The 12,552-nt window shown below is 40.9% G+C and overlaps 1 non-coding gene across 1 annotated transcript; it reads right to left on the bottom strand.

Moving 5' to 3' along the window:
• Positions 1-4,712: 4,712 nt before the first annotated feature.
• LOC130464579 (small nucleolar RNA R71) lies at positions 4,713-4,819 on the bottom strand. Its single transcript, XR_008924969.1, has one exon. It is a non-coding gene; the product is annotated as a small nucleolar RNA R71 (small nucleolar RNA).
• Between the last annotated feature and the right edge of the window lie 7,733 nt (positions 4,820-12,552).

Here is a 12,552-nt window from a genome sequence, read left to right as displayed (position 1 = left end):
TAATACTTGCTCATACTTTTTGTATCTAACTTGTCAAATTCTGCAGGAGAATGTTAAAATTTTCTGTTGTTCATCGAAAGGATATCAAAATGAAAAGAAATCCAGCAATAATGTGGATTCAACCACAAGTATGAAATTCATACCTTAAACTTAGTTCTTCTTAATACAATATGATATATTTTCCTTAAAAAGTCAAATATTTTCTGAATTATTGATTTGAAATTCATTATGAAATAGTGTCCTCGTCAAGCTCAAGGAACCAATGATTCTGGATATTATGTATGTCGTTACATGCAAGAGACAATATCAAAGAGACAACAACTGGTTCCTCCAAAGGTAACCGTCATTTTTTTGCCAAATAAAGATATATCTCACTTTGGTTTAAGATTGATGTGTTTTTTCTTAGTTATATATGTTTCTTTTTGTTTCCATTCACTTCCAAGTTTTCAGTACTTCCCCAAAACTCTTTTGCACAATTTTTTTATCATGATGAGAAGTTGGCGTTGTAATTCAAAATTTTCATTATGTGGCTCAGTGCTTCCTCAAAAACAGTCCCTGCTTATTGGTGAAACTTTGCTACTGTCAATAGCCGAACTGTTATTTTCTTGCATGTCATGATTGATGCCTCGTATAGGAACTTGGCAGTTTTTTAGTTTAGAAGAGATGAGTTTAAGACTTTGTTCTCTTGGTTGTGATTGTTTAGGTATAATAATACACTTTTCAATTGAGTAAGCAGGCTCTTAGACAACAGACTTCCCTGCAACCAATATTCTAATCTGTTTGCCTAGATGGAACTAGGTTGCTGATGTCTAATGAACAATAAACTTCTCTACAGGCAGCTGATTGTTTTGTGTAAGAACTCGGTTTTAGGGTTCTTTCTAGATTTCAGATTAATGAGGTAGCCAGTCTGATCAATTAACGAATATATGTCCTTTATTCTGATTTTCTACCAACAGCATCTGAAATGCTTTTATGGTTGCATACTAAGTGCAATTTTGTTTAAAGGAACTAGCAATAGTCATTGAAGGTTGTGGTTTTATTCATCTTAGAATCTGCACGCAGTCTAAGTAGGGTTGGCATAAATGACTTTTTTGCTTAAGCCTCCTCGCTACTGGAAGAATCATTATCAAAAAGCTCAAAGTAGCAGTGTGTTGCTATAGTTGTTTGGGATTTCAATTGAAAATACACATTTTCCCAGCAGCTTTGTATTAGACTGGTTTGGCCCCTCCATCCTCCATCCTTCGTCCTAGCTCTCTACTCAACATAAATTCAATACTACCTCTATTCCAATTTAATCGTAAAACCCTTAAGAACAGTTAATACAATCACCTATTCACACCCACTAATACGCAGCTACTCTAGTCTTGTAAGATAACTCTTGGGATGACAAACCAAACACTAGAAATGATGTTCATTATAAAATTTATCCCTATTTCATTTCCAGCCAACAGACAAGGCCATGTTATAAATTCCGAGGTACCTATAGGATAACTTGGCAGTAAATTGAAAGTTAAGACGACTGTACAAAGAAAATGTCAAACCTTTCTAAGGCCCTGTTTTGTTGACTCACTTCATATAAAATAAGTTTAGTAAATTCAGATAAGTGAAATTAAGTTCGGACAAACTCCCAGAAGAAATAACCATCTTCCCATTTCTGTACTCAGGCTCATGATTATTCATCAAATGGAACGAAATCGCAGACATAACAATTTCATGAATATGATCACTGAGTGTTAAAGTATTTGAATGACAAATAGAACCCAAATCATCACAAACAAGATCATTAGCTGCTAAAACCTCATCAATTTGGTTCCTGTTATCCTGAAACTGGATTGTTTTCATGTCATCTTCGAGATGGAACTTCCAGTTAACGAGATTTGTCTCGTCTACTGGTGGCCTTGTGTCGATGTTGTAGGGAAAGAGTAAGGTAAGCCTTTCATCTGCTTGTTCATAATCAGTGTTTGCATCTAACATAGGAGATCCGAGTACCAAGACTGAACCACTCAACTTCTGTAACAATTTGTCGAATAAGTTGTATAGCCTGTCTGATTGAAGCAGTAGTCTTTCTATGTCCCTGACATATAGGATGATACCTATCCACCCTTAGCTAACCAGTAGCACGAGATAGCCTTTCCTATTACCAATATCTGTCTCGAATTTTGCCTTCTCGACCTTCAATTTCTCAGCTTCAGCCTCAAGTTGCAGACTCTGAGCTCTGATTGCATATATTTCCTCTTACAATTTTGTTTCTAAAATGAGAAGCTCACTTGATTCACTTTTCATGATATCCAACCTTTTTCCTTCCTCAGCTCTTTGTTTCTTCTTTTCTTCCAAAGAAAGCATAGACTTCTCTAGGTCAATCTTTTCCTTATCAATCTCTTCCCTCTCTTTTTCCAAAGTGTTTTTCATGAGGTCAACCTCATTCTCAGATTTGTGCAGACGATTCTCCTTCGCTTCCAGAACTCTCATCTTTTCAGCTAAATCTTTGCCCTTATCTGCTATCATCCTAGCTTGCACCTCCAGATCTTGCTCCTTCTCTAAAATAACATCCTCCCGCTGCTTAAGATCCAAGTCCCTCAACTCCCAGGCTCTCCTTTTTGTCTCATTATCATCTTCCGACAGTTTCTGTTTCACCATGAGCTCTGCTTCTAACTCATCCTTTCGACTCCCAGGCTCTTGATATGTGTGTTTTATATAGAGTTTTTACCCCCGTCCCTTAGTACTTTTTGATCTCAAATGAGCTCTTCGGAGCGATTTTTGGTACTAATGTGCTCCTTGTAGTGTGTTTATAGTTTCAGGTTCATCATTGTAGGAATTAGCATATTTTTGTGCATTTCCTACTCATTTGAATCAATACAAGAGATTATGTACTTTCGAGAGCACAAACATTAAGTTTGAAGAGTTTTGAAGCAAAGCGAATAACGAAGGAAGTGCAAAAATGACTAGTGCCCAATATTTTAAGCATAACTCACGTTCTACAACTCCAAATGATGTAATTCCAATTAGGTTGGATTCTAGACTTCAATAGCTTTCCAACAAGTGGTCACTTCGCCCGATCCGGATCGGGCCGTCATTCTGGGCGCTGTTCTGGGCATTTTGCAACCGCCCGATCGGGCGGAATTTCGCCAGATCGGGCCGACTATCGAGCACATCGCCCGATCCTCCAGCGTATTTCGCGAGTTTTTATTTCCGATTTTAGGCTCTATTTTGGGCAAACTATAAATACTAGCCCCTTATATTTTTAGTGACATCTTATTTTCGAGTTTCAAACACTTAGTTTATTTTCCTAAGCTTAGTTTTCTCTCCAATTGTTCCAACACTTAGTTTTATTTCCAATTAAAAGTTCAAACTTTAGTATTCCATTGTTCTTCAATTAGGTATTATTTTCTTACTTTGATTTATTACTTTGTTTCAATTATGCTTTCAATTAATATGCTTGCTTTGTTTATTGATAATATGTGTGAGTAGTTTAATTTCTAGGGTTTGGGGATCCATGAATTAATATGATGGGATTTTGAATAATTGTGATTATTGACATTGTGATTAATTCCTATTGATTGGTTTATTCCACTATTCAATTAGATTTGCGCAGGTTTAATTGTGTAGTTATGCAATATCAAGTTAAAATTCGAGAGATGCAATTTGATGTTTAGGCTTGTGTCAATAGGTAGAATTGGGATTAATAAGTAGCCAGAGCCCGTTAATTCTAAGTCTATGACTAGTATCGATTCGAGAGAGCATGCTAGTCTAATTAATTACTTTGTTGATTATCGTGATTGTTCATTGTCCTGGGTTGTTAATTGCTGGTGAACCTATGCCCTAGATTCCCTTAATATCTTGATTCATACTTATTTAATTATCGTTCGTAGTATTAGTTTACAAACAATCAATCAAATCTTGTTCCCAATAGTTTAGTTTAATTAATTAATAGTAGAAAGAACGCCTGTCTCCCTGTGGATTCGATCCTGACTTCCCTTGCTACCTAGCTAGTGGACCTTAGATTATTTTTGATTAGGTGATACGACTTTAGCTTGTCAAATTTTGGCGCCGTTGCCGGGGAAACGGTTTTATTTTCTGTTATTGGTTGTTTTTCTAGATTATTGTTTGTTACTTCTCAAGGGACTCCCGTTCCTTGAGACCGGATCTCACGACTGTTTTCTAGTTTTTGCTTGTTTATGCCCAGGACTGTCCATACCAGCGATCTGACCTCGTTCGTTCCTGAACCTGAACGGACCTTTCGTAGACGGTGTAAATTCGTTAAACAGTTGAGAGACTATTCTGACTCTGAATCCGACTATCTGATTAACAATCTATTCCATACAGATTCAGAGATGGGTGACCAAGCACCACCACCGCCACCCCCACTTGTGCCAAGTCTGTCTATGCTCCCCAAGGCAATCATGCCTTCCATTGCGGTCGAGAATTTCAAGATCGAACCCCAGCTGATAAACATGATCGAGAGACACCAATTCGGTGGGGAAAAGGGTGAAGATCCTATTCTCCATATTGAGTCTTTCATTCAGTATTGTGCCACCATTAAGTAGAAGAATTTAACACCGGAGCAGACTATGGAGATACTCTTTCCATTTTCATTGAGTGGGAAGGCAAAGCTATAGATTAATAGTCTTAACCGCGCAACTATGAAAATCACCGATTGGAATTCTTTGGCCCTTGCATTCTATGTTAAATATTCCCCACCTGAGAAGACAGCTCGTCTAAGGGGACAGATATTAGGTATCTCTCAACAAGCAGATGAGAGTTTGTTCGAGGTTTGGGAAAGATTCAAGGACTTGCAAAGAGAGTGCCCACACCATGGTTTGGGGGACTGGTTCCTGGTTCAGCAGTTCTATAATGGTCTGGGTAATGAGTCTAGGTGTCTTTTGGATTCAGCTGCCAGTGAGAGATTTATGCAACTGGAGGTGCCTAGAGCTTTAGAGGTGATTAAGGAGATAGCCATCCATACTTCCCAATATGGGAATCCTAGAGGTTTTGCCGATCGTGGTGTTAAGCATGAGATGAACTCTATTGAACAGCTTACTGCTCAGCTAACTGCCCTACATCACAAGCTGGATAATATGCAAAACGCATCTTCCCAAGCCACCCAACAAGCTAGTGTCGCCGCAATGAGTGCTCAGTTGGCCAATGTCTGTAATAGTTGTGGGATGCAAGGTCATTATGCACCGGAATGTAGGAGCTATATTGAACAATGTAATGCATTCCAGGCCTACAAGCAGAACAATCCGTACTCCAACTCATACAATGAGGGGTATAAAAACAACCCCCTATTATCATATAGGAGTACTAATGATCAGAACCCCCACCAGATTCAACACCCTCCACCACCACAACAACCTTACCAACCACCACCACAACAGCCCTACCAACCGCGAAGTAACTACAACCCGCAGCCTAGTGGACCACCTGGCTTTCCTCCACAGCCTCAACCCACACAGCCTGATCCCATGCTTGTTGAGATGCGGAATATGATGTTAGAATTGCAGAAGTCTCTGAGCGAAAAGGATGCCAAAATCGATGCCCTCACTGCTCATAACAAGATCATGGATAAACAGTTGGCACAAATGGCTACTACTCTCGCAGAGAGACCCAAGGGTCAACTCCCTTCACAGCCTGTGACCAGAGAGTCTGTAAATGCTGTCACTTTGCGGAGTGGATATGAGTATGATGGGCCACCTATGACTATAGAGGAAGGGGTTGAAGTATCTGTAAGTGGTGCTGTGCCAAGAGAAAGTGAGAAAGTGGTCAAAGAGAAGGAAGCTGACACAAGGGTTGAGAAGAAAGTTGAGATACAAGTTCCATCTATCAAACTTCCCTTCCCTCATCTTCAGCTAAAGAACAAGCTAGACAAGCAGTTTGGTAAGTTCTTAGAAGTGGTAAAGAATCTGCAGGTAACGGTCCCTTTCACTGAATTAATTACTCAAGTATCTGCATATGCTAAATACATGAAGGACATCTTGACTAGGAAGAGAGCATTTAGTGAGGTGGAGACTGTTGCATTTACTGAAGAGTGCAGTGCCTTACTACAAAATAAGTCTCCACCCAAGTTGAAGGACCCCGGGAATTTCTCTATCCCGTGTAATAATGGCAACTATGAGGGGGTCGAAAAAGCACGAGGCTAATGCGTGACCTTGTCCCTCGTGGGTGTGACGATTCTTTTATTCAATCAAGTGTAATTGGATTTCCTGTGAGTATACACCCAATTGACTAGTAATATAGGAGTCGCCATTCAGTTTTTAACAACAATGAGAAAAACTGACAAAACCCGGTTATCGTGACATAAAGGGAGTGAAATTATGTTTGACCACGACGGCCGTAGGTTCCCTTGTGATCCCTGGTGTGGGGATCTCTCAACATACACCCGCAAGGTAGAGATTGAGGGTTCGGGGGACTGTAACTACTAAGAGGAGTACTTCGCTCGTCGATAACTCCAGAGGCAGGATATCCTTACTAGCTCAGCATAAATAATTGAAGGGACATGCGTTAACTATTAAACTAATCTGAGTTGATTTTAGCAATATGCAACATATAATACTAGATCGATCGTGATTATCTTATTTAAATAGTATTAAGGGACCTAGCGTGACAATCCAATTTTCCAAAAATATTATATTTGTTAGGCGTGATAGAACAATCAGATTTAGTTAGTTTAACAGTTCATAAAAAGGGCGAGGAAAGCAATTAAATCATCGAAAAGGGACACATTACGATGCACCCTTGAGAGGTGCGTCATGGTTCTCAGAAAACTAACCACTTTGACTTTGCTATTTCTCCTTTTTATTTAACGAATCTCAAATTATGGGACAGGATATGTTCTGTTCGATTTATGGGTCGATTGCGACAGAACGCGTGAACAATTTCCCAGCGTGAGGCTTAGGCTAAGGGTTGGAGTCAATACTCAGAATGTGAATTGTGTGTCTTTCACGTCGAATTTGGGGCTGTATTTATAGGGGAGAGTTCGTAGAAAGATAGAATTGCAGAGTTCTAATCCACAAAGAATTAGGAAAAAACACGTACCCAGGTAATTTCAGCGCCCAGGCCTGGGCGCCGAAGATTTCGGCGCCCATAGCCAGGCGTTGAAAATAGGGTCTGGGCTGTTTTCTTAGTCAGATTCGGATTCCTGAAATACGTAGTGTTTGAGACTTAATCGAGTCTTTTAGTGCGTATCAATTTCATGACGGAATGCGTCTGGGCCTGTTACGAACTCTAGGCTCGTTAGGATTTTAATTAATACGTAACTCTTATTTCCGAATCATATTAGGAATAGGATTCTCGCAGTTTTCTATCTCATTTAGGATTTATGTTAGAGTGCAACACCTAATTCTGACAGGTTTCTATCTTTTATGACTTGCCACTTTTAGAAGCTACCTTTTACGGCAGTTACTATTTTTAGCAGGTTTCTTATAAATAGCAGGTTTCGGGTGAAATAAAAAGTGGAATTGAGATTCGTTATTTTATAGGAGATGCGATGTCAAGTGGAGATTTACATAATGGGGACAAATGTAGGTGTCTACAGTTAGCCCCCACTTTGACTGAGTCTCGGGATGAGACGATGGTCAAAGTATTAGACGGAGTGCGTCACACAAGCCATGGTGTATGTGACCTGTTTTGCGAGGGTCTCACGAGCCCCCGAGTGATAACATTTGACTTAAGGGTCATCACTTGAAATTTCGACATATCCCTCACGTGTCATTGGGATTTGTCAACGGATAGTATAGAATACTCCCTCACTTTGTCATTGGAAGTATCTAAAGAGGCGTAGAAACTCCCTCACTTTGTCATTGGGAGTGGCTACAGATGTTTTCGAAATCAAATCTATAAAGTGTAATTGGGCCTGGCCAAGCCCAACCACGAGGTAAAAATGTTTTTAAAGATTCTCATTTTCAGGGCTAGCTAAACGAGAAAACCCCCTTGTTTTTATGGGACGTAAAACGAAGGAAAATCCAGCACATCGCTCTTTTTTGGAAAAAACGGAAAACCAATCCTTTTAATTTTTGGAAAAGGGAAAACCAAAAAAAGTTATCGCTGCAGCGACTAAGGACCTGCGCGGTTAGTGACGCAGACCCCGCCGGCTAAAGATGGTGAGCCTGTCCGCTAAGGGTGGACGCCCCGTCCGAAAAAGTGGACGGATCTTGTTTTTTGAATATTCGAAAATAAGGACCTACGCGGCTTGTGACGTAGACCCCGCCGGCTAAAGATGGCGAACCTGTCCGCTAAGGGTGGACACCCCGTCCGATAGAAGTGGACGAATCTATTTTGTAATTTGTTTTGTGTTTTTTTTAAAATAAGGACCTACGTGGTTTGCGTCGTAGACCCCGCCGGCTAAAGATGGCGAACCTGTCCGCTAAGGGTGGACACCCCGTCCGATAGAAGTGGACGAATCTATTTTGTAATTTGTTTTGTGTTTTTTTTGAAAATAAGGACCTACGTGGTTTGCGCCGTAGACCCCGCCGGATGAAGATAGCGAGCCTGTTTCATTTTGTTTTTTTAAGATTCTATTTTTCGAAAACTGAGGACCTGCGCGGCTAGTGACGCAGACCCCGCCCGCTGAAGGTGGGCGAGCCCTGTCCGCTAAGGGTGGACGTCCCTGAATTCATTTTTTAGATTTGGGAACTCGCGCGGTTTGTAACGCGATCTTGCCAACTGAAGATGGGCAAGTTCCTATTTCTTTGGTTCTTTGTGATTTCTTTTGAGAATTTCTTTTTATTCATTCTTGCAAGAAAGAATTCTTTCGAGGGATGCTCGAATTTAGTTGTAACCTGAACGTGGGCTGACAACGTGTTCAGACGGACCTTTGTCTTACGACCGTCTGCTTTCGTGATTTTGAGCTAGTCTTTACTGCTCGACTTGGTCTTCGATCAGAGGACCGTGCACAAGTGTCAATGACGACCTTTCCCTGAGGTCGAACCTGTTGTTTTTTTTTTGAGATATCCAAACATGATATGGTGTATAGCGCAGTCCGGGAATGTGATTTTGATCGTGCGCTCCTTGTTGGAGTCTATTTTTCGCGAGCCCTCAAGCACTGGGGCTCGTCGGTCGTTTTTCGCATCTTGCAATCATGTTTGGGGTCATGCTCGTATGTGGGAGGGACCTTTTATAGTAGTGTGCTACTTTAGCGAAGCCGTGGAGTGCGACTTTAGTTTTCAGGCGACATCCGGTTTTAGCTTGGCCCGGATTAATCCTTTGACAGACAAACATTTTTTTATTTGGAAAACCAACGACTTAACGATACACATTTTTGGTGTTTCGAAGAATGACCATGATATTTAACTTGTTTTTTGAAAAGTGTACATAAGCATTTTCTGAGACGAGTCTAAGTTTCGACCAAGTTTTAATGTTTATTTTTTTGCTTATTTGGGAGCTAATGGTTCTTTGGGCTTGATCCTATTGCAATAGGGCCTCGTGTTTAGCAACACGGTTTTAAGTCCTTTCTGTTCCGCGTTTTGTGAAATTCGGGCCTTGGGCTGCATTTCCGGCGCCCAAGGCTAGGCGTTAAACATTTCGGCGCCCAGCCGTGGGCGCTGAAAGTCTTTTCCTGGTGATATTTGTCTTTCGGATTTCCTAACACGTTTCCGAATGGGATCAGGATGTCACTGGGTGCGTCCAGCTATATGTAGGGGCTAGATACGTCCCTATTTTCCACCACTCTCAATTTCTTTCTCTCTTTTTTGCTGTGTTTTAATTACTCATTGCTTTTGCAATGTCGATCCCTACTTTCTCACTCCAACGGACTGTTAGGCGTTGGCTACGGGCCCTTACTTCCACAGAAAAGGCTTTGTTAAAAGAATATCACTTAGAGGCACTTTTAGGCTTACAACAAATTAATATTGATTATAACTTTCTACATGCTGCCCTAAGCTTTTGGGACTCCGATCATCATGTTTTTGCCTTTTGGGGCAACGAAATATGTCCTTTGCCAGATGAGTTTGCTGCGATCCTTGGTTATCCTACTAATGTTACTCCTGTTACCCCTGGCACTATTGAAGAGGGTAAAACAACCATAGGGACTTTCCTAGGACTAGATGATAACATGTTTGCTGAAATTGTTGTAGGTGACGAGGTTAACTTGGCAAAACTTGTAAAACATCACTTTAGGCCTAGTAAGAATATAACCGAACAGAAATTGAATATTCGAGCCCTTGTATTTTTCTTGTTGAATCACTATTTGCTGTCGAATGACAATGGTGCGTTCGGTGACATAAGGTTGATCCCCTTGATTAGCCGTTGGTTTTTGCCGAGACTTTGCTGAGTGCGGATGAGCTGAAGAAGGATACCAAATCTGAACATTTTAAGGGGATCCCCCTATTACTGCAGGTAATCTATTTATCCTTGCGCACATATAGACGTTTTTTTGCGTACACAACGAGTTTCAGTGCCCAGGGCTGGGCGCTGGAATTTTCGGCGCCTGGTCCTGGGCGTTAAAACTGCGCACCAGGAACCGTTTTCTTTTATTATTTTTTTGATCGTGCCCGTTTTTTGCAGATTTGGCTCGTGGAACGGCTTAGACTTTTGGAAGCTCCTGCCGATCCTAAACATTATCGCCCTATAGCCTTGGGTAACCGAAAATACTTGCACCAAGGCCAAGACGAGGCCGAATGGACCTCCTTTTTTACTTATTGCATTTGTTCTATTAAGTGGGTGGTACCATGGTGGGGTTTGACTACTATGACAGGGGGTTCTGATGTATCGTTTTATGTTTCCTTGTTGGGGTTATCTCGTCCCATTTATATTTTCCCCTACCTAGTCATGCGTCAATATGGTTTAAGGCAGACTATCCCCTTTTCTGATACGGTACCACCTAAGGTAGCGGCCTTTTCACAAACACGGGTCCTAGCGTAGGCTAAGTATTATGATGGTCTCCCGCGTTGGGCCGTAGCTACAAATGGCTTTGTGGGTCTTTCTGAAAACTACAAGTTGTGGATGAGCTCCGATGATAAAGATGTGAGGGCCGAGGCTCGTAATGGGGAGCCGGCTGAGCTTTTGATACCTCGTATTCGTGTTAAGTATGAGGGTCCTGATTCTGCCAAACCTCGTACCTATAGTATTAAGACTGTGAAAGCTCGTCCTGATCGAAAGCGAAAAGGAAGTTCCTCCCCGTTCCAGTTCCAGGCCTAAAAAGATGCCTAACATGAAGGGGCCTGCCGTTGTTAAAAGAAATGCAAGCTCTCGCGGAGATCGTCGCCGGAACAATGTATGGGTTAGGAAGGCTCAGCCGCCTGTAGAAACAGTGGCTAGTCTAGTTGATGATAATAATCCTTCTCCCACCATTGTCTGTGCCCTTGAGGCTGAGCGGGCTATAACTGAGAATGTTTCTGAAGCCTTGGCATCTTTGGAAGTTAGTGTCCAGGAGCCGGTTCTTATGGAGATTGATATTGGGGCAGCGCAGAAGACTGTGGGGGTGGATCCTGCGAACATTGCCCTCTACAAGACTTTATTTGATGATCCGGAAGAACTAGAGTAGTGTAGTTCTTGCTAGGGTGTAGGTGCCCTTTATTTATTTCAGTTGTGTTTGTTTTTATTCTTAGCACTTAGTTTTCCTTCTTATTATTTTTTCAATAAAGGCGTATTTTTATTTTTCATTTTCATTCATTTTTGTTTCTCCTCTTTTTTAGTCGTTTTTTTTATATATATGTCTAACACTTTTTGCACAAAGAATATGTGTTTTTTTTTATTGGACCGAATCCTTGGTAAGGATTGCCTACGTATCTTGTCAGAATCAGGTCGCGCGTAGTTCTAGCTAGATAAGTTCTAGGATGCCAGATTTTAATAGATATGCCCTGAGGTGGTAGCATATTACTTAACCGGTCAAATGAGTGAAGTATTATCATTATTTTCGTCTGCCGTTTTTTTGCCGTAAGTCGCGTAAAAAATGAAATTCGACTATGTTTTGTATGGCTATATTTTTGGTAAGCCTATTTGGATACGTACTGTACCCCCCAAGTGTTCGTTATTTTTCCGTTGTGTGCGGATAAAATGACGAGCACTTTTGAAAAGAAAATTTTTGGCAGGCAGAGAGTTTCAACGCCCAGGCTGGGGCGTCAGAAATTTCGGCGCCCAGCCCTGGGCGCTGAAAATGACTTGGGCGGTCAATTTTGGACGCTTTGCTTCACATGTTCTTGCATTTATTTCTTTTTTTGTGCCTTGATATTTTGCTCGTATTTAAAGTCAATTTTGAGGCTATTTTGGAGGCTTTTTTTACTGTTAGCGTGAAATGCGTTTTTGTCCGGATTAATTTTTCCTATTCGTGACTCGAAACAGTTTTGAAAATGGGGTTAGGGTGCGGAAGTTATGAAGATCTTTGTGTAGGTTTTTGACCCTCACTCAGTGGAGTATCCGAACTACTATAACTGCAGTTGAAGAATACACATTGGTTGTATCCTCCTACATTCACTAAATCATATTAGAACAACACAACAAGCATCAAACTGATGTTTAAATTTGTGTGAGCACAATGTAAGCAACAAAAATATCAAAACAACTAAAAATATGAAAGAAAATAGTTTAACTTCCAAAGAACTATTGATTTTAAAAATTGAA

The sequence above is a fragment of the Spinacia oleracea genome, chromosome 6 (assembly GCF_020520425.1).
Source record: "Spinacia oleracea cultivar Varoflay chromosome 6, BTI_SOV_V1, whole genome shotgun sequence".
NCBI classification, from domain to species: Eukaryota; Viridiplantae; Streptophyta; class Magnoliopsida; order Caryophyllales; family Amaranthaceae; genus Spinacia; species Spinacia oleracea.
Note: the sequence above shows the minus strand (reverse complement) of the source record. Positions and strands in the feature narration are given on the sequence as shown.